The 19,664-nt window shown below is 43.5% G+C and overlaps 1 protein-coding gene and 1 long non-coding RNA gene across 2 annotated transcripts in view; both read right to left on the bottom strand.

Annotated features, from left to right (window-relative positions):
* The window catches only part of LOC135391631 (2',3'-cyclic-nucleotide 3'-phosphodiesterase-like), a 210,817-nt gene that overhangs the window by 73,970 nt on the left and 117,183 nt on the right, over window positions 1-19,664 (bottom strand). The gene's annotated exons all lie outside the window — the stretch shown is intronic.
* Window positions 17,054-18,262, bottom strand: LOC135393254 (uncharacterized). Its single transcript, XR_010422555.1, has 2 exons — window positions 17,319-18,262; window positions 17,054-17,208 (listed from the first exon to the last, which is right to left on the bottom strand). It is a non-coding gene; the product is annotated as an uncharacterized LOC135393254 (long non-coding RNA).

Here is a 19,664-nt window from a genome sequence, read left to right as displayed (position 1 = left end):
GTTCATTACGACACTTTTCACAGTTGTTTGGGGATCACGGAATAACTTTACGACGTGCATGAAAGCTAGTAGACTTAGAGGTCAGGGGTAGCCGGTACAGGGCAGTATGGAAAGCAGAAGTCAGCAACAGCCAGAACCGGTCGGGCTGCGAGCCGGACGGAAAGACTTCTGATTGGAGGATTGAGGAAGCAATCGCTGCATTCTCATTGGTCATGTGCCCAGTGTTGTGTGAATTTACCTATACTATGGGCTCTATGGGGAGTTGGTGAGAGCTGGCGAGGGGACGCCAGGGACCGCCAACCAGGGTGTCGAACCGAAACGTTTTTCGTTCCGGTTCTATCATAAACGGTCCGGTACCGGTTCTGCTCCGGAACAAAAAAATAACGGTTCATACCGGTTTTGAACCGGTTCCGATTCTGGTGGCCGTATTCATCCCCAGAAAAAAAATATTGCAAAATGTAAACCCGTTTATTCCGCACACATGGTATATAATATGAATAGGCAGCTGTGAAATTGGTAGCTCCTGGTTCCTGTAGGTGACTGTCTGTTCAAATAGGCTTTCCCCTTTCTTGAAGCCCATGATACAGACCGACTTGTTTGTCGTGATGGCATACGTAAAGTATTTTCTTGCTGGATTGGTGCGATCGCGTCCCATCTGAATGCCTGTTGCTGCTTCCTAGCCAGCAAGCACCACCGCACGAGTACGACGCAAATCGAGGAACAGCTTCACTTACAAACGCGCTCGACGGCTTCGTTTTCTTTTCTTCGTGTCCTGTCCACAAAAGAAGCGCCACTTCGTACGCGCTTGCCCTCGCGGATACGTAAATGTATTCAACTTCGCTGTTCTCAAACAAGGGACGCGTTGCGTGACATTACCGATAGGTAAGCCGTTACGCAGCCCCCTTGGGTCGTGTTTAGTTCAGGAGGGTTTGGGCGGATGAAATTAAAACGAGCACTACGGCACATTGGTAGAGAATCACAACCGGTCACATGTACCTGTAAGTCTATGTGCGCGAACGATAAAACGTTACCAAGGGGTCATAGTATACCGACATACATTCCACCGTAACCGTAACCCTCGTAAAGTATCCGTGACATGACTTCAGAACATACGACGTCAGTTTCACTCGCTCGTAGTCCAAACCAGCGAAGCTTTTTCTTGGACCAAAAACCGTTCGATAAATTTTTCGGTTTCCCTCCTGAGCGAAAAAAAAACGTATACGGTTTCGATTCCGTTCCGGTTCGCACCAAAATAACGGCTTTTTTCGGTTTTCGGTTCTGGTTCGCTCCGACACCCTGCCGCCAACAGTCAATCAATGATCAGTCTCTCACGAAATGTTGGAGCGTCAGGTTGTGAGCGGTCGCTCATAAGCACTCGGCGTCATTCGTGCTTGATTTCGAGGATTTTATCCGTCTCTAAGGTCAGTAGTCCATTTGTCAAGCATTCCCATTTTTTCAACGACGTTTTGCATGTTTTTACCCTTGCACTCGCAGGCACCGCGGCCGTTGACAGGAGGATCGTGATGTCAGTGTGTTGCCACCAGGGTGTCGAACCGAAACGTTTTTCGTTCCGGGTTTCGTTCCGGTTACATCTTAGACGATCCGGTACCGGTTCTGCTCCGGAGTAAAAAAATAACGGTTCATACCGGTTGTGAACCGGTTCCGCTTCTGCTGGGAATATTCATCCCCACAAAAAAAATCGGTGTTACAAAATGTAAACCCGTTTATTCCGCATACATGGTATTTAATATTAATAGACAGCTGTGAAATTGGTAGCTCGTGGGGGGGGGGGGGGGCATATATAAGTTTAATAAGCAGGAGATAGCTCGTGGTTCCTGTCTGTTCAAATGGGCTTTCTCCTTTGTTGAAGCACATGCTACAAACGGACTTGTTTGGCGTGATGCCATACGTAAAGTACTTTCTTGCTGGGTTGCAGTGATCGCGTCCCATCCGAATGTCTGTTGCTACTGTCTAGCCAGCAAGCACCACCGCACGAGTACGACGCAAATCGAGGAACACCTTCACTCACAAACGCGCTCGACGGCTCCGTTTTATTTTCTTCGTTTTCTGTCCATAAAAGAGTTGCCACTTCGCACGGGCTTGCCCTCGCGCATACGTAGATGTATTAAACTTAGCTCCTCTCAAACAAGGGACGCGTTGCGCGACATTACCGATAGAGAGCCGTTATGCAGCCTCCTTGGGTCGCTGTTTTATTGAATAGAGTTTGCGGGGATCAAATTAAAGCGAACACTACGGCACATTGCTAGCACATGTACCTCTAAGTCTGTGTGCGTGCGCGAACGATAAACCATTACAAAGGGAGCCTAAGGGTCATAGTATACCGACATACATTCCACCGTAACCGTAACCCTCGTATAGTATCCATGACATGACTTCAGAGCACACGACGTCTGTTTTATTCGCCTATCCGTAGTCCAAAACGGCGATGTTTTTTCTTGGACCGAAAACCGTTAAATATATTTTTCGGTTTCCCTCCTGAGCGAAAAAAACGTATACGGTTTCGATTCCGTTCCGGTTCGCACCAAAATAGCGTTTTTTTCGGTTTTCGGTTCCGGTTTTCGGTTCGCTCCGACACCCTGGTTGCCACACCTGCTGTGTCCAACGGTATGCAATATATTTTGCTGCTCATATACGTTGACATGCGGCTGTTCCAGCAGCTTTTGCATTATCTTTCGAAATGTCATTACTTGAAGTTTACCCTCGTTCGACGCGACTGGCATAGGGGCGTCGGCATTTGGCAAGTGGACAAAACGGATTCTCAACGAAGCTGGACTTAAATTTCACGCAAGAAAGGCAAGCTGGGCGGGCATTACAAATCTCCTGCGAAAAAGAGCTTCGTGCCATGTTTTTTTTCGTCCTCACTGTTCGGACATGGGGATACATCTCTATGAACTTTCTCATTGTGGATTTATGGTGTGTGTTGATGATTGACAGAATACCTTCACAACATGTAAGTGCTTATTACGGTTTCTGTTCTTGATACTTCTATGTCCTGTTAGCGATTTCCAGCTGCTTGGTGAATACTCGCTCTTATAAAAACATCACAAATAACTTTCACAGTTGTATCTGCCACTTTAAATATTTTCACATCTACTGTATTTTTATGTGTGTAAGAATAAATGTTCACGCAGGAACGGTATTTTGTGTAACTCATTTTTACAACGAAAACATGCTTTCTGATGCAACAGTATAATCACTGCGCATTCAAAAAGTGCATCGGAAATGAGAATTTCAGTGTGACTTTAATGGGAAACTATAGGCAGGCCTCCAATTGTGCGACTGGTTCCACTTCACATTCACATTTACAATGATTTCTCATTGAAAGCCTCTAAATTCGTGTTGTTTTCAATATGGTATTTGTCCAAAATTGTCGATTCGCAATGAGAAATTTTGGGCACTTTCAATGAAAATTGTGAATGTGATCTCCACTTAAACCGAATAAGATTTCTGGTATATTTCCAGCAGGGAGTGTGAGTTTTTAGAGTTAACTTGGGCAGTTAAATAAATATGTTGTGTTCTGCACTGAAGTAAGCACTGTTGTAGTTACGCCTTCAGGTTCACGTTAATGTTGTGTGATTACGTACTGAACAAAATACTGCAAGCGCTGTTATAACGGTCTCTGCTTTACCACGTGCAGTGTCATTTCTTCCTCCATGTACACACTATGCAGCAAGTAATGTTTTCTTTCCCCATCTACATGGTTTGGTTTATGCAGCGATTCCCACCTCAGAAACCAGTTGGAGCTGGATCAACCTAAAAAGCCACTTGCCGCCCGGTCCACTCTGGAAACCACTTGAACATTGTACATTGTACATTTGTACCTAGTTGTAACTAAAGGCACTGGGGTAAAAAGATTGAAAGCTTGAAGTTTAAAGTGTTATTATATTTGTAACTGATTGGGTGCTTTTACGGAGAAGAACATCAAAGGAGAAAGGTCCATAAAATCACAAGGTTCCGTCAGGCGTGGGCAGGGATTTCCCTACACCCCCCTCAGGGGGGGTGTACACCCTCCCTGCATTTTTGGAACACCCCCCTGATATTTCTCAGGTGACACCACCCAACTCGGCCACCAACACATTCTAGTAGTGAGTCCGGCGCAGCGAACTACATCCTGTACTGTCAAACTTGGGCTGTAGGACCACAGTGATGCAGATGACCCTACCATGCATTTGGACAAATTCATCTGAAAATCACTGTTCCATTCATATAGTACGCGCATACTAGAAAAAATGCGTTCGGGCATGCAAACTCAATGTGGATCACAAGGAAGCATTTGCGCCCAACTCAATCAAGCGAGGTATTCTGCTTTTTTCGTCTTTTTTCTCTTCACCGTTGGATGCTAGGTATTCATTGAGTTTCGTGAGCCAAGGTGAAAGTCTTTTTCTTCGTCGGTCGTGCAATTATGCATCTTAATGTTGAAATGCCGCTCATAATGAATCTGTATTCTACTGTATTGTGTTGTAACGCATTAACATGTACAAATAAAACGGGAAAGCTCCGCAGATATGTCACCATTGTGCCACGATTCTTTCCGTGTCTAAGAAAAATTTCGTAAGTAGAACCTTCACCAAGCATACCCCCCCCCCCCCTGAAAGCTCGGCACCCCCTCAGCAGTGAATTTCTGGGGAAATCACTGGGCGTGGGTAACCTGCATTGATGATTCGTCTGCAACGTTCCAGACTGACAAGGTTTCAGGACATAAAGGGGCATATGCTCCGGGGCCCCCTACCATCTCGCTCACGACCACAGTTGACAATTGAGGCATAATGGTTTCAAATTTCCAAAGATCCTCTAAGAAGTGCATGCAGTTGAGAATTTATATGAGTACAACACAACAGCGTGTACAGCCTGAGACAAAAGTTCACGGCACTGCGCTTTTCTTCATCGGAGCGGTCCCCTGCCAGCTACCAGCAAAAGATCGAATAAGAAACGGGTGACTGTCTATCAGTATGTGTGCCTGCTCTTGTTTGGTGCTAGGGTGTCACTCCAATGGAGAAATGTGACACCATGGTGGTCCGTAAACATTTGTACCAAGCTGTACATTGTACAACCCCGGCAACTAACAAACACTGCTTGGTGAGGTCACTGTTCCAATTTGAGATTTTGCTGCCTATTTCTTCCCAAAAGGCTGCTCTTGCTTAAGAAAGTCATTTGGGTGAACTCCGGTGTACCAAGACTAGTGCAGAACATGACAAAATTTATAGTTAGACTTTGAAGGCAGTAGTCAACGTAAATAAGTTTTACCTCTGAGCGATGATTGCCCATTCAAGGCAACAACAAACTCATAGGTTCACCACATCATCAAAATTTCCTCGGCCTGTTACAGCTTCTGTCCACGACGACATTTTCAAGGTGCATACCCTGTGCCATGCAACCAGAGGAGTGGTTACATGAACTATCATTAATCGAGCATTTGTGAGGTGATTGTTAGAGGAATCAGTCAGACAGATGTGTTTCAGATGATTTTTTTTTTTCAGTTTTCAGGTTTTTATTGTTATTCCACCATGACAGTATACACTGATAACTGATGACAGGACTGAGAGGGCAAACCCTGTTGAACAGTGCAAGGCACAGTCAATGCGAATGTCTACACAATTTGAGGGGAACAGAAGTACCAAGAACACATGACAAGTATAAGAAACAAATAGCAAAGATATTGCACAGCAGAGAAATGTACATTGTGAAAAAGTAATTGCATGTCACCCTATGTATCAGCAGTTTGATGGTGTTTTTGAAGGATGCCAGATTATTGTTGGAATGGATGCATAGAGCAGTGTTTCTCAAACTGTGGGTCATGACCCCCAAATGTGTCATGAGCTGTTGAAAGATAAATTGTTTCACGCCCAACCAGAGGCGTAAAGCTCAATTCATGTTCAAAGCGTTAATGGACTATCATGTGTTGTCACATGACAGTGCTGCATGAATGAGTAAATGATGTAGATGTGAAGGTCCTTAAGCATCAATTCAACAAAAATCCTCTGGCTGGGTGTATTTCCTGCTTCTTCTGAAAACTGCCCTGCTGCTATTGCTCTCTTCGCACCAGCTGTGCATCAATATTGGAACAGATTGGGACAAAAGTTTACGGAGCACCGGGGTGTCTTCATGGGAGCGACACCCTAGCAGCAAACAGGAGTGGCCACACACACTGAGAGGTGTACAGAACAGCCAGTCACCTGTTTCTTATTCAATATCTTCCTGCTAGCCTCCGATGAGGTGCAACGCAACAGGCTCATTGATATGGTGTCCAGCTGGAATTTGTGGTATTTTGGAACGATGTATTGCTAAGCAAACGAGACCAGTAAAAATATTCAAAACTGGACCTGAACTGCGTGTTTGGCTCACTGAGGTTACCGATTAGCTACGTTCCCTTGAGGTGTGAAACAAAGCTTTATAAGACTAATCGAGCAAGTTGTGTGATCTAACTGGCCAATACTGAGTAGATTTACAATATCTTGAGGACTTCCCTCTCTTGTCACAAATGCTAAATAAATGCAATCAAGCATACATTGGACCTCAGTTGCTGAGGAAGACGCATGAACATCCGAACATTTGTGATTGTGTGCTAGTTATTTTCACGCATATAGTATGATCTTCTGAATTTCCAGTAGCTGTTCCAACATCAGGTTCCAGAACTGTTGTTCTTATTTTTGCATTTCTGCAGTGGTTGGCTTTCAGACAGCTGCACCCGTTTTAACTCCTTGCATCTTTGTTGAGACAAAGCGGAGTTGTTTGGCATTTTTGTTCAGGAGTGTCACAGCAGGTTTAGCATAGCACAGCCAACAGGGACGTAGCCAGGGGGGTTCAAACCTCCCAAAATTGTACCTTTGGTAGTACATTTGGGAGAGGAAAACGAGGGCAAAATCCTCCTTGCTCATGTAAAGTCCCCATAGAACCCCCCCCCCCCCCCATATTTTCTGGCTACCGCATGGATAGCCAACTCTAGCATGAGACAAGGTAGAAGCAAACTTGAATATACAAGGCGTGCATTAAAAATTTTAAAATGACTGAGCATTGTATGTGAATTACATTATCAGAATCTTGAGAGTCATGTACCCCGGCCATTATATTTTTGATGATAACAAAAGACTGCAATTGAGCTGGTGTGATTGCAATATATTTTTCCTTTAATCTAATTAAATAATGATGCATTATATATAGAGTTTGCTGATGGTTGTTGGAAGTGTGTACATTCCTTTAGATAAATCATTCACAAGAATACGCAGAGCGGCTTTGAGCTCACCAAGGCTTTATCCTTGCAATGCCAACTGATGTTAGTATTTTCATGGTAAAAAGCATCTGTTGCAGCTGAAGAAAACAATACCATCACAGGGGCAGGTGTCTCGTTATATTGCAAGAGAGTACTCAGTACTCGAGAGATATAAACACACAGAATAAAACAAACTGCCTGGCGCAGTGAGTGGAAAGTTTATTCCACTTCTTATTAGCAGAATATTAACACCATTCTTTTTTCTACAAGATTTCTCAGGTCAGAGCACTTTATAGGATATGCACATTGCCACTTGTGTGTGCTATAGGTATGTATGTCATCACACTTAAATATATTTACCTGCTGTAATATACCCCAGACCAAGCTCAAAATGTGGCATATGGTCTTCAGTTGAAAGATCATAATGTAGGAGAGCATGCATTGCTGTAAAGTGTTTCACCTGAACCATTACCCAAAGTGTATGAAGTGGCAGTACACAACTACCACATAGAATGACCCATCTGTGGTGCTATGTGTAGAATCTATGCACACTTCTCTTTTAATGTTAACGTTGCCTCGAGTTTTAGGGAAAACACAGGACGAACACGGGACGAGACGAACATATAGACACACAAACCAGCAATGAAGCTTTAATGCACAAAGTGAAGGAGAGACAGGGTAAAAAGAAAGTGTACACTTTGGCATTAACATCAAGTCAACACCAGCTAGCTTGCCTGCTCCTCCTATGTTCATCACACTTCTGTTGGTGCCCAAATGCCTTAACAGCTGTTTTTGCATGACTGTCATGGAAACTAGCAAGAAATCCTCATCTTGCAACAAGTCAGTATTTCCTCGTTGAAAGACAGTAGCATCCTTCTTGCCTTTGTGTGTGAGGGAAAGCACTGAACTGTTTGTTTGGGCTCTGACAGAACTGACCAACAGGGCGACACTGCTTTGATTGTCGTCGTGTTTCCTCTCACCGTAACATATATTATAGTCCCTCATGGTGATGTAGTACTGTCTTGCAGTGAGGTGAATTGGATCCTTTGAAACGTGCCATCCAGCACACACCGAATCCTGAGCTGCATAGTACGCTGAGTGCATTGCCATTACGTAGTTTCCCTAACATAAATGGTTTCTTGAAGGTAAAAAAAAAAAAGACATTCCAGTTCAACATAGTGTCTTACAAGTGCCTGCACTGGCCGCCTCTATTGCTTCTTCCTCTGTTTTTGGGAGTGGGGTGTGGCACAGCGCAAAATCATGCGCATAATAGGAAGCTTGGAAGACAAACGAGACCTTGCCAGTTGGGAACCAGACATATCAGCAAGGCAGGTGTCCCCACGCCTGATGGACCGAATGTAAATGGAGATTATCATTTATCTTGCAAAAACGTCCGGTGGACCCAGTGCACGTATCTGCTGTATGCACCTGAAAGGAACGCGGAGCGTTTTCAATTGACCCCGATGAAGGTTTGCGAATATTTCTAGGGCAGGTGTCAAAATTACAGTGGACCAGCAGGGATAAGTTCACTTGCCAGCGAAGTGGAATACAACATCCACTTCGCACTCTAGAACTAGATGGTAGGCACACCCAGTTAAACTGGAGGATGGGTTAAACCAGTTGGAAACCACTTGGCAGTCAAGTGGAACCAGATGGAAGCACATCCAGTTCAACTGGAGCCTGAATAATACCAGTTGGAAACCATTTGGCAGTCAAGTGGAACCGGATGGCAGGCAGATCCAGTTCAACTGGAGGCTGGGTAAAGCCAGTTGGAAACCACTTGGCAATCAAGTGGAACCACTTCACTCTAAACCGGAAACAGTTTGTTCCACTTTAAACCACTTTGGCATGCAAACGGATCCACTTCAGATTCCAGTTCAGATTTTCACCTGGGGAGTTTCGGGCCCTTGGTACCACTGCACCCATACACCTTGTTGCAAGCCCATTGGCCGAGACTGTGCGCGCGCTCCGACTGGTCGACAGCTTTTTGAAGTCGCATCTTGTACGCGCGCATGTGCGTACAGCGTCTCGGCCGTTCCAGCATAGTTTCGAAATAGCACGGCCGGCACCGCGCCCTAGCGTGTTCCGTGTTTTGGGGTGTCAATCGACAGAACCGTTTGTAGAAGTATGTTCACGGTATGATTCGTACGTCGGTGTGATTCTACGCGTGTTGTGCTGTTTCTGGACACAACTATTATCTCACAAAGAGTCTATCAACTGCGAAACTGGAATACTTCATGAATTGGAGCGGATAGAGCGTGAAGAACACGTTCGGGATTACGTGCCACACAAGCGCTTTCCCCATTGCTGCAATGCATGATGCACTGCAGCAGCGAAAAAGGATGCTCATCATGGAACGGTACACACTCGTGAGACTGGCTCGGTAATTAGAATTGAACAGTGTGTTATTTTTGCGTCAAGTTATTACGTTCGAAGTATTCAAGTTCGAAGTGTCAGCAACGCAGTGGACTTTGCATTCACAGTGCACCCATGTATCAGATGTTTGAATCACTGCTTTGTGTGAATAAATGTTTCTTTTTTAAAAAAAGTCGCTTCAGTTATTTTGAATTCCGGATAACGGCGGCAGGCGTGGAATGCAGTAGAAGTCGACGGAAGCCAGAACCGATCGAAAGGTCAGCCAAACGTTAAGGATTCTGATTGGCCGACCGGCTATGCACAATATCGACAACGTTGCACTCTCATTGGTCGTGTGCCCAGTGTCGTGTGAATTATCTCAAACTATGGGCTCTATGGGGAGCTGTTGGAGCCTGGTAACGCTTCCTCGAGTGAATCCGACCCTCTGCCTGAATGCGCCACACAGAAATGTGCTCTTCCGCTTGGCGCTCTGCGAGCGACGGCGCAAGAGCACCCGTAACTCGACGTCATTCATCTTGTCCGCGGCCGTCACCACGCGCTTCCCATGCATTGCATTAGGCGCTCGGCACACCAGTCCTTATAGATAAAGATGTAAAGACAAGAAGAAGACGAAGAAGAAAACAGAATTGTTGATGAAAAAAGTCTTTCGTCTTCTTTTTTTTTTCAGCCGCTCAAAAGTAAAAAAAAAAAGAGAAAAGCCAAGATTTCCAAAACGGCGTTTTTCGTCCGCCAGCACAGGTGGCAGTTCGGGAACGTGCACACCAGAGCCCGATATTAAAAGGGAGGTTGGCCATTGGGAGGAGTCACAGAAAGAGGCTCGACCTGTCGATCACAGTTTCGGTCCTCTGATTGATTTGCTCTTTATCAAGGGGGTCGCTATGACACCTTACCGCCACCCAAAATGGCGACGAAAACAAAAGCAGTGAAGCGAGGATTTCGTGACAAAAAATTTTCACAGACTACTCTGATTCTACGCTGCAAATGTACATCCTCATATACGTTTCTCGGAAATCACTATCAACATATGCCTATCCACAGTGATGGGCAGTACTTGAAGTACCAAGTACTCAAGTAGTACTTTAAGTACATTTCTGTGGACTTGTACTTTACTTTAAGTACATTTTAAATCGTGTACTTTGTAATGTACGTCAAGTACTTTTTCAGAGTACTTTCCCATCAAGTACTCAAGTACCCAAACTTGGACTGCAGACAAAAAATCACAAAATAGTATAAAAAATGCACCCTACTAAAAGCGCTAAAATGACAGCAAGAAGACGAAAACACACAGATAGGGCTATCTCTGAGTTTTCGTCTTCTTGTCGTCATTTTTGCGCTTTTAGTGGGATGCAGTACCAAGAGTCCCAGTCTGACATTTTACCAAAAATGATTTTTGTGCTTTTAAAGAGCATATTTCTTGAAGCAAATCTATTGTTGAGAGGCTTGAAACGTTGAAGTATCAAGGCTTCTATGATTATGTAAAACGAATGGAATGGACACTGTAATCAGCAGCACAATGACTTGGTCCATTGTCATTTCAGTTCTCCCAGTGGAGGGTTCTATGTTTTTTTATATTGTTTCCTTCATTGGCAATTAATTATCATTTTATATCACATTATATATGTGATTGCATTACATGATGAACACTCTGAAAGACACACATGCTTTCATTTTTACATTTTACGTTTTTTAATTGGTCACATGCATTACATTACTGCAGATCACAATCGTATAAAAATGAAGGCTTACATTGTGCTTCATCCTTTTTTACTTTCTTCGTATTTTTTCTTGAACATGTTGTATTTCAAAAAGCATCAAGGAATGCCCAGAAATATATAATCTATGTTTGCTTGTACTTTTTTCCCTTGAAATTTCCTAGTCTATTATAGCAGAAGATTAGTACCGGAACCCCACACTAGGCGGGTGATCTTGGATCAGTCAGGGCATAATACTAGTTTGCATAATCACAGCACAGCTGCACTGTTAGAAAAAAAGGTATAAATAAGGTATAATAATGTGCTCTTATACCTCTTTTATACCTTCTCAGATATATACCTTTGGAGGGTATAGAAGAGGTACAAATTTCCTATTTATACCTCCAACCCTTCTCAAGGGTATGAAAGAGGTATAAAGGAGCGCTAATATACCATATTTATACCTCATCACCACGCGTTTATATCCGGTACCAGGAATATAGATCACCAGGCTATGCCTTTCACGGTATAGATGAGGCTGCTATACCTTCTGTTTCTTTATACCTTTATGGTTTTTTATACCTTTACTTCCGCAACGTGCTGTATCACATCATTATTATTTTTTCTTGAGACGGTATCAGCTGATTTAAACGGATATTTAATTAAGAAACACAGACATCAGTACAGTACTATCTGAATCCACATGGTTAGTTTATGGCTGTATAACATCTGTATTGCTGGAATGTTGAATCTAGATGTCCTCACCCTTAGGGTTGCGTACCAGACGAAAGCTGCTCCACAGGTTGTGAAGTCGACACCGGTATATCAGTATTTGTTGCTCTGTAAATGTCTATCTCGCGATACATCGTGATACACACTTGATGACTGCGCGGAGCGATCCTTCTCCTCGAAAATTGTTCTTTAGTTTTTGAACTCCATATTTTCTTTTTTTTTTTTTACATGGGGAGTAATGTGCACGAGCTTTGCTTTCTACTTCACAACCATATGCGTTTGCGTGTGTTTGTAATACGTTTGTGTGTGTATGTCAAAGACTTTTCTTCCCTCCAAAGGTGATTTTTCTAGTTCCCTCCTCTAAAAATGCCTATGCCTAGGTGTGATTTAATACCATGAATGGTACTCTTGCAGACTCTCACAGGGGCATAGAGCTGTACCCCTAAAGGTATGGCATATAGCCCTTTGTTGAGGACTATTTTTTTATACCTGTAAGCGGGGTATAAAATAATACATAAGAAGGGCTAAGTTATTGAGCAGGCGATCTATACCTCTAAAGGTATAGATTTTTCTCTGAGTGTGACTGATTACCTCTCTACAAGTTACTGCAAATTATGACATCAGATGAAGTTCATATTCACGGGTTAGCACTTAACCTAGGACTTTATGGCTTCAGAGCATTTGTCAAGAATACTCGCTAAAGTTTTGACAAAAAGGCAAGACACATATACTAAACAGTGAAATGCAAAGTGATACAAATTAAATTGGCAATGTACTTGATGAGTACTTGAAGTACTTTGCCTAGTACTTTGTACTTTACTTGAAGTACATTTGGAATTGGGTACTTTGTACTGTACTTGAAGTACATTTGGAATTGGGTACTTTGTACTGTACTTGAAGTACTAATGACACCAGGTACTTGGTACTTTACTTTAAGTATAATTTTGAGGTACTTTGCCCATCACTGCTTATCTATCGATATCTAACTGAAAATAATACGTTTTGTCGTCGGTGTAAGGCCTAGTGAACACGGCGATCGCAACGAAATCAGAACAAAATCGACACTATGCTGTCTGAAAGCGACGTCTTTCACAAAGGTTTCCGTTACGTTCCCTCACGATAGCGTCCGATTCACTGCTCCACCGTCATCTTTCCCCATCTCAACCGCTAAAGTTGACCGCTTTCTCTCTCACAGTAACGTTTTCTCGAAATATTTTTTTTCTCGCACAGAGCTAGACTGAAATGGCCTTCCTAACAATATGTTGCCACAACAATAGATCCATACGAATGTAATCATTGCATCCTAGTTTTGTTCTCACAACAACGATATGTTTTTGTTCATTCTAATTTCGCACTCAACCACTTAGTCTGTTTCATATTTTGTATAGGTATGCTCAATCATATATATTATACTGATTACTAATTCTTAATTCTTTTGTTTACTGCAACCCCCCTCATGTAAAGTCCTCTGGACCTTTGGGAGCATATCGAAACGAATAAATAAAGAAATATTTCAATTATCGAATGAAGACACCTACCTCAAACGCCCTGTTATGGGCTGAAGCTCCGTCCGGCAGCTGCTTGCTGAGCTTATCAAGTTAAGAAATAATCGCACCCGGACTATGAGCTTTCCAATGTGCAACAACGTTATACACTCAACGCTATCGTCCCTTCGGCAGCAGGCCCAAATACGGACGGACGTCCAGTTCCAAGCAAAGCAAAATGTGAGAAAATGGAGATACGCAGGGCACGGTGCACTTCAGTCGCCAGCCATGGGAAAAGTTTACTTTAAAATATTACAGCCACAGTAGTAGTGGTATATATAACATCTCGTAACAATGGGCCGCTCAGGTTACATGCGACACGCACATGCACGATAAGATATCTCAGAAAACCATGGAAATCCGATCGATAGTGTGAACAATGGGTTCCCAGGTTTCCGCGCCGTCAGGGTAAGGTAACTGTTAACTCAGGTAATCAATGGGAACTCACGTGTCGATAGTGTTTGATAGGCACCTGGATACACATTTAATGACATTTAATAACACCCAATGACATGTAATAACACGCAAATGACATGTAATAACACACAAATGACATTTAATAACAAGCAATAACATCCGATGACATTTAATAGCATTTTTCCGATCGGGTTGACGTCACGATCAGTCCGTCACCTAGGTTGGTTGCCGCGTCCACTGATCTCGATTGTAAAAGGCTGGATGGCGGATAGGGAGCGCGAGCGTGAAGAAACCGGCCGCCATCTTACTGTACCCACAACAGTTCCCGCGGGCGATCATGCCGGCTTGTTGTAGTTACGGCTGCACCAGCCGTACGGGAAAAGGAGAGGGCACAACTTTTCACAGGTGAGTCATTCGTTATTAAGGAATAAATTGACGTTCATTCTGTACATTTCTTTGACGATTTCGAACAGTTTTTTTGCACGAAACCAGCACTTGGTGCAAGTTGTTAGATGGCTCTTCCGAGGCTCAAGCGAACGCCCTGGTATTTTACCCGGCGTCAATGATAGTTTGAGGTCATAATATGTTACAAGGAACATGTTACTCTACAGTGGTAGTGTTGTCATCCGTGTATGTGCGGCACTCGAGCGCTAAACTGCGTGCATTGCTAGCCCGGTACACGGTGTTCTCTACCCAAGGAAGTAGGCAGTCATCTTTTTGAATCAGCTTCGCGAGGAAAGTCTCATCCTTTATGTGTTTGCGTTGTTTACTGTTTTAGTGTTAAGTCGTAGCAAGGGATGTGGGGCTTTACGTCGTGAGACAACTGTGATCCTGAAACAAAGTTGAAACCCGGACGGGTTGGTGATCCATTTTAAATCGATAGAAAACCCCAATGCGAGGAGACGACGAAAGGGACAAAGGACGAGACGAACACAGCAGTGTATTGCCAACCAAAGACTTTTATTTGTGAAGCATGTGCTGTATTTGTCTCGTCCTTTGTCCCTCTATCGCTATTACATCTGTGATTATGAACTGACAAAGAATGTCTCCGTTGCGATAATGTCACTGGGGTGCGTCATCTAGCTCTTTTGTGTCTGGCCTTTGTTGTCAGCTTCTTGCAATAACTCCATTAATAATTGGTTGCATGCAATGTTATTTGTGACAGTATATAAGACGTGATCTCTTGATACAGGTTTCCTCATAGCCGCCCTGTCATACTCAAAAAATGGGTGCAGAACCTGCGCAGAAAAGACTGGACACCATCAAAGACCTCGGTGATCTGCAGCAGGCATTTTGAGGAAGACTGCTTTGACCGGACTGGGCAGACAGTGCGCCTTAAGACCGACGCAGTACCAACAAAGTTTGATTTTCCACAGCACCTCCAAAAAGTAAAAGCTTATGCATCACATCAAAAATTTTTAAGCTATTCTGGATAGTGTGTGATTGCTCTGCATTAACTGTCATAGATGTGAACCACATATGTACAGTAGACTCTCAGTAATTCAAACCAGCAGGGGACTGGTGATTATTGTGTTGATTACTACACATACACATCTAAACATGGGCCGCAAGGAAGAATTAGGTCATGGGAGCACATTTGTCTGGTACAAATTAGTGACCCACGTTGCTTACATCTACTGTTGGTTACCTTTATGCTGCCACAAGTTTCCTTTTGGACCCCTGAAACGCTCTGTAATCATTTTAGCTGCAATGGGAGTGTCCTCTCAGCATCTCAACTGCTTGCAAAACTGTAAACATCTTAAAAAATGACACAGTTTTGATGATTTCACATTCTGGAAATTTGCAACAGCAGAGGCTGTCAGAGTGCGACCTACTGAAAGGTTTGTTTTACGGAAGCAGATTTGTGGTAGCCATTCCTTCAAAGTAGTCATATCTTATAAAGGAATGAAAAGCGTGAAATTAGCACAAGTGCCGTTCGAATTTTTAATACACTGGACACATAGCCTGCCAACCAAAAATTTTGAACTTGTTTGAGCTACAGTAGTTTGATCCCCTTTTGCAGGACACTTAAGTAACCAGACAAAATAAACTGCCCACAAGTGTGAATTATCAGAGCTTACATTAATGAGAGCCCACTATACAGAGATCAGCATACATGGATAAATAAAAGGGTGGTGTTTGCGCGTCATTACTCATTCCCATGTCAAATTGGATTCAGTAGTTTTGCATAGTGCCCCCATACGTCATCATTTTTGAAATAAAAGTATTGTCTCCTTGCACATTTCCTGTACCTTCAAAATGCATAATGACAATAAATAACTGCTGAACTTAAAACCGTTTATTGTCTTTGTTCTTCAAACATAACATCTTGGAACTTATTGACGAATGCATATTTCGTTACATCTTTGTTACACAGAATGCACAACCAAGAAAGCCCCCTGCCACTAGACATAAAGTAGAGCAGGATACCATCGGTAGCACGTCACAGCCAGGACCATCTTGGGGCACACCAGGGCCGTCATCAGAAGTGTCACAAGCCTCATGTAGTCTTGCAGCTGACCATACATACGTAGTGCAGGAAAGTCCTCGTACATTAAAACTGAAGGTGAACGTCGCAGTTGAGGGACTAGAAGGTGCAAGCAAAAAAGTGAAGCATACCCACCAGAAGAATTTGAGACTAAAGAAAAAGGTGGTAACTGCAGAAAGTGTGATTGAAGACCTCCAGAAAAAGTCACTGGTTTCAAAGCAGTGCAGCGACATTCTCCGTGGCTCCCTTTCAGGCGTGCAGTTGGATTTGGTGCTACGTACTATACACAACAAACATGGGAAGATCAGCAGGGAGCAGTACCCCCCATCCCTACGTAGTTTTGATCTCACACTGCAGTTCTACTCCACGAAGGCGTACGAGTATGTGAGAAAGACATTCAATTTGGCACTTCCGCACCAGGCAACAATCAGGTCATGGTACAGTGCAATCCATGGTGAGCCAGGATTTACACACGAAGCCTTTGATGCCTTGAAAGTAAGAGTAGAAGAGCAGCGGAAGTTATCTAAACGTGTCGTGTGTTCACTCATGCTCGATGAAATGAGCATAAAGAAGCAGATTCAGTTCACAGGACAGTCCTTTAATGGCTTCATAAACCTAGGTACTGGCATTGATGACGACAGTCAGGAACCAGCTACACAAGCTCTTGTATTCCTTGTGGTTGCTTTGGACAGTAACTGGAAAGTGCCATGTGCATACTTTCTGATCAACAGCCTAAGTGGGGAGGAAAAGGCAAACCTTGTGAGCCTCTGCCTTCAAAAGCTACATGACATTGGAATTCTGATAGCTGCAATTGTGAGTGACGGCCTGGGCTCTAACCTCACCATGTTTCAAGACCTTGGTGCAAACATGAAAAGCCCCGACATCAGGCCATGGTTTCAGCACCCTTCTGATTCTTCCTGGAGAGTTCATGTAATCCTCGATGCTTGCCACATGCTGAAGCTGATTCGTAATGCCCTGGCAACAATGGGGACCCTGAAAGACAGCAATGGAGGCACAATAAAGTGGGCCTACCTCGTATCCCTCCAAAATCTGCAGCAATCGGAAGGGCTTCATGCTGGAAACAAGCTCAAGGCTGCCCACATTGACTGGGGAAGTCAGAAGATGAAAGTGAATTTGGCAGCTCAGACACTCAGCTCAAGTGTGGCGGATGCTCTGGAGTTCTGTGACAGGGACATAAACAATCCAATGTTTCATGGATGTGAGGCAACAGTGGAATTCCTCAGGAAGTTCGATCGTCTGTTCGACATCATGAACTCCCGCAATCCCCTGGCAAAGAACTTCAAAGCACCCATCCGTTATCCAACCCGCCATCTTTGGATTCCATTCTTCAACGAGATGACTGCGTATATTGGCAACCTGAAAGATGCATCTGGAAAGCCAATATTAGAATCCCCACGAAAAACAGGCTTCCTTGGATTCCTCATCAACATGGCAAGCATTCAAAGCCTATGCAGCCATCTTCTTTCAGGAGATAATGCACTCTTAAGGTACCTGCTCACATACAAACTCTCTCAAGACCACCTCGAACTTTTCTTTTGTGCGTTGAGGGGTAAAGGTGGGTGGTGCAACAACCCGACGGCAGGACACTTCATGGCTGCATACAAGAGGCTCCTTGTTCACCATGAAATCGAGCCTACAGCACGAGGTAATTGTATCGCCCAAGACTCCACACGCATACTGACTGTGACAGCAGCAGCAGCAGCAGGAGCTACTTCCCTTGACGAACTTGACATTCATGCATCCCGCTATTTTGGTACTGCACATAGTGAAAGTGTTGAACACCACGACTACGCAGATGTACCTGATACAGAGCAACTGTCAGCCTTTGTTGAAGATGTTGTGGGGTACATCGCGGGGTACGTTGTCAAGATGGTGACAAGGAAGATCTCCTGTGCTGACTGCATCGACGCTCTCACAGACAGAACTCTACACAGTGCTCTTCTTCGTCGAAAGTCTCGAGGTGGTCTGATTAGTGCGTCTCAGAGTGTCATCGCCATTTGTAAAACAACTGAAAAACGTGTTCGTCAAATGCTTCATATCTCAGAAGGAATCTTGACATCCAATGCTCAGCTTGGGCAGCTTCTCACAAGGGCCGTCTTGCAGGACATTCTGTGCACGTCTGCAAGACTGGACATTTTTCCTACTTTGAGTCAGCACATGTTTGAGTGCAGTCCAGACGAAAACCATGTCATTCGCCTTGCAAAACACGTTGCAGACTGTTATGGGAAGATAAGACTTTATCACATTGCCAAACAGTACACGGAGAAGGTGACTGCAAGGCCACGTCTGCGTAAGAGGTTGTCAAGAATTATAGTTTTTAACAATCAGTGACTACTCACGTTCACTTCCTAAGTGATTCCAATTTTCATATTTAATAAGTACAAGAGATTATCTTACTTTTTAGTTTTACGTATACACAATTTTAGCTGGCATATGCCTTGTTCTGCATTTTCTTAAGGTGATTTTCTGAAATTTTGTACTGGCACAGAAAGTCAGAGCCCAGGTGTAGCTGCTGTTTCACTACGGTCCCCCAGCAGAATAATTCATAAACAGGTGATGCTATCAGAAAGCTTTCTTTGGCGGCCTCATAGCTAAGTGTAAGAGCGCATCGATACACTGCTCCGTCCAAGAAATATGTACGCCGAAACCAATTAACTAGAAATCATTAACATATAAATGCTGTGTTTCTTTGTCTGGAACAGTTTTTGCTGAAGGTTCAAATCAATAAAACAGAATTACTGAAGGCATCCACAGTAAAAAGTTAACAAGCTTAAAAGTTTAAAACGAGCTTTATTCAATCAATGAGAGCATGCAAATGACTCTCCCACTGCTGAGTTCTTGGCCAACACCTCAGGAATGATCAATGAATCATCTTTTTGATAGCACCACCTTGTTTATGAATTATTCAGCCGGAGGACCTTTATGAAGCACCTCGTATACATATGGCACATTTGTGTCAATCTTCGTTACTTGTACCATGTTACTTTCCTGTAGTAATTACTTTCAAGAGGGACAACTGTTAATAAACTAGTGTTAACCCTCTTCAGCACTATACTACTTCTTTCTGCAAAATAAATCAGAGCCCAAAGTTTAGGGATTCATTCTAATGTTCCCCTTAATTGAAAGTTGCCTCTTGAGGATGGAGTCTGACTTTTACCCAGCAAATT

Source organism: Ornithodoros turicata, chromosome 4 (genome assembly GCF_037126465.1).
Source record: "Ornithodoros turicata isolate Travis chromosome 4, ASM3712646v1, whole genome shotgun sequence".
NCBI classification, from domain to species: domain Eukaryota; kingdom Metazoa; phylum Arthropoda; class Arachnida; order Ixodida; family Argasidae; genus Ornithodoros; species Ornithodoros turicata.
Note: the sequence above shows the minus strand (reverse complement) of the source record. Positions and strands in the feature narration are given on the sequence as shown.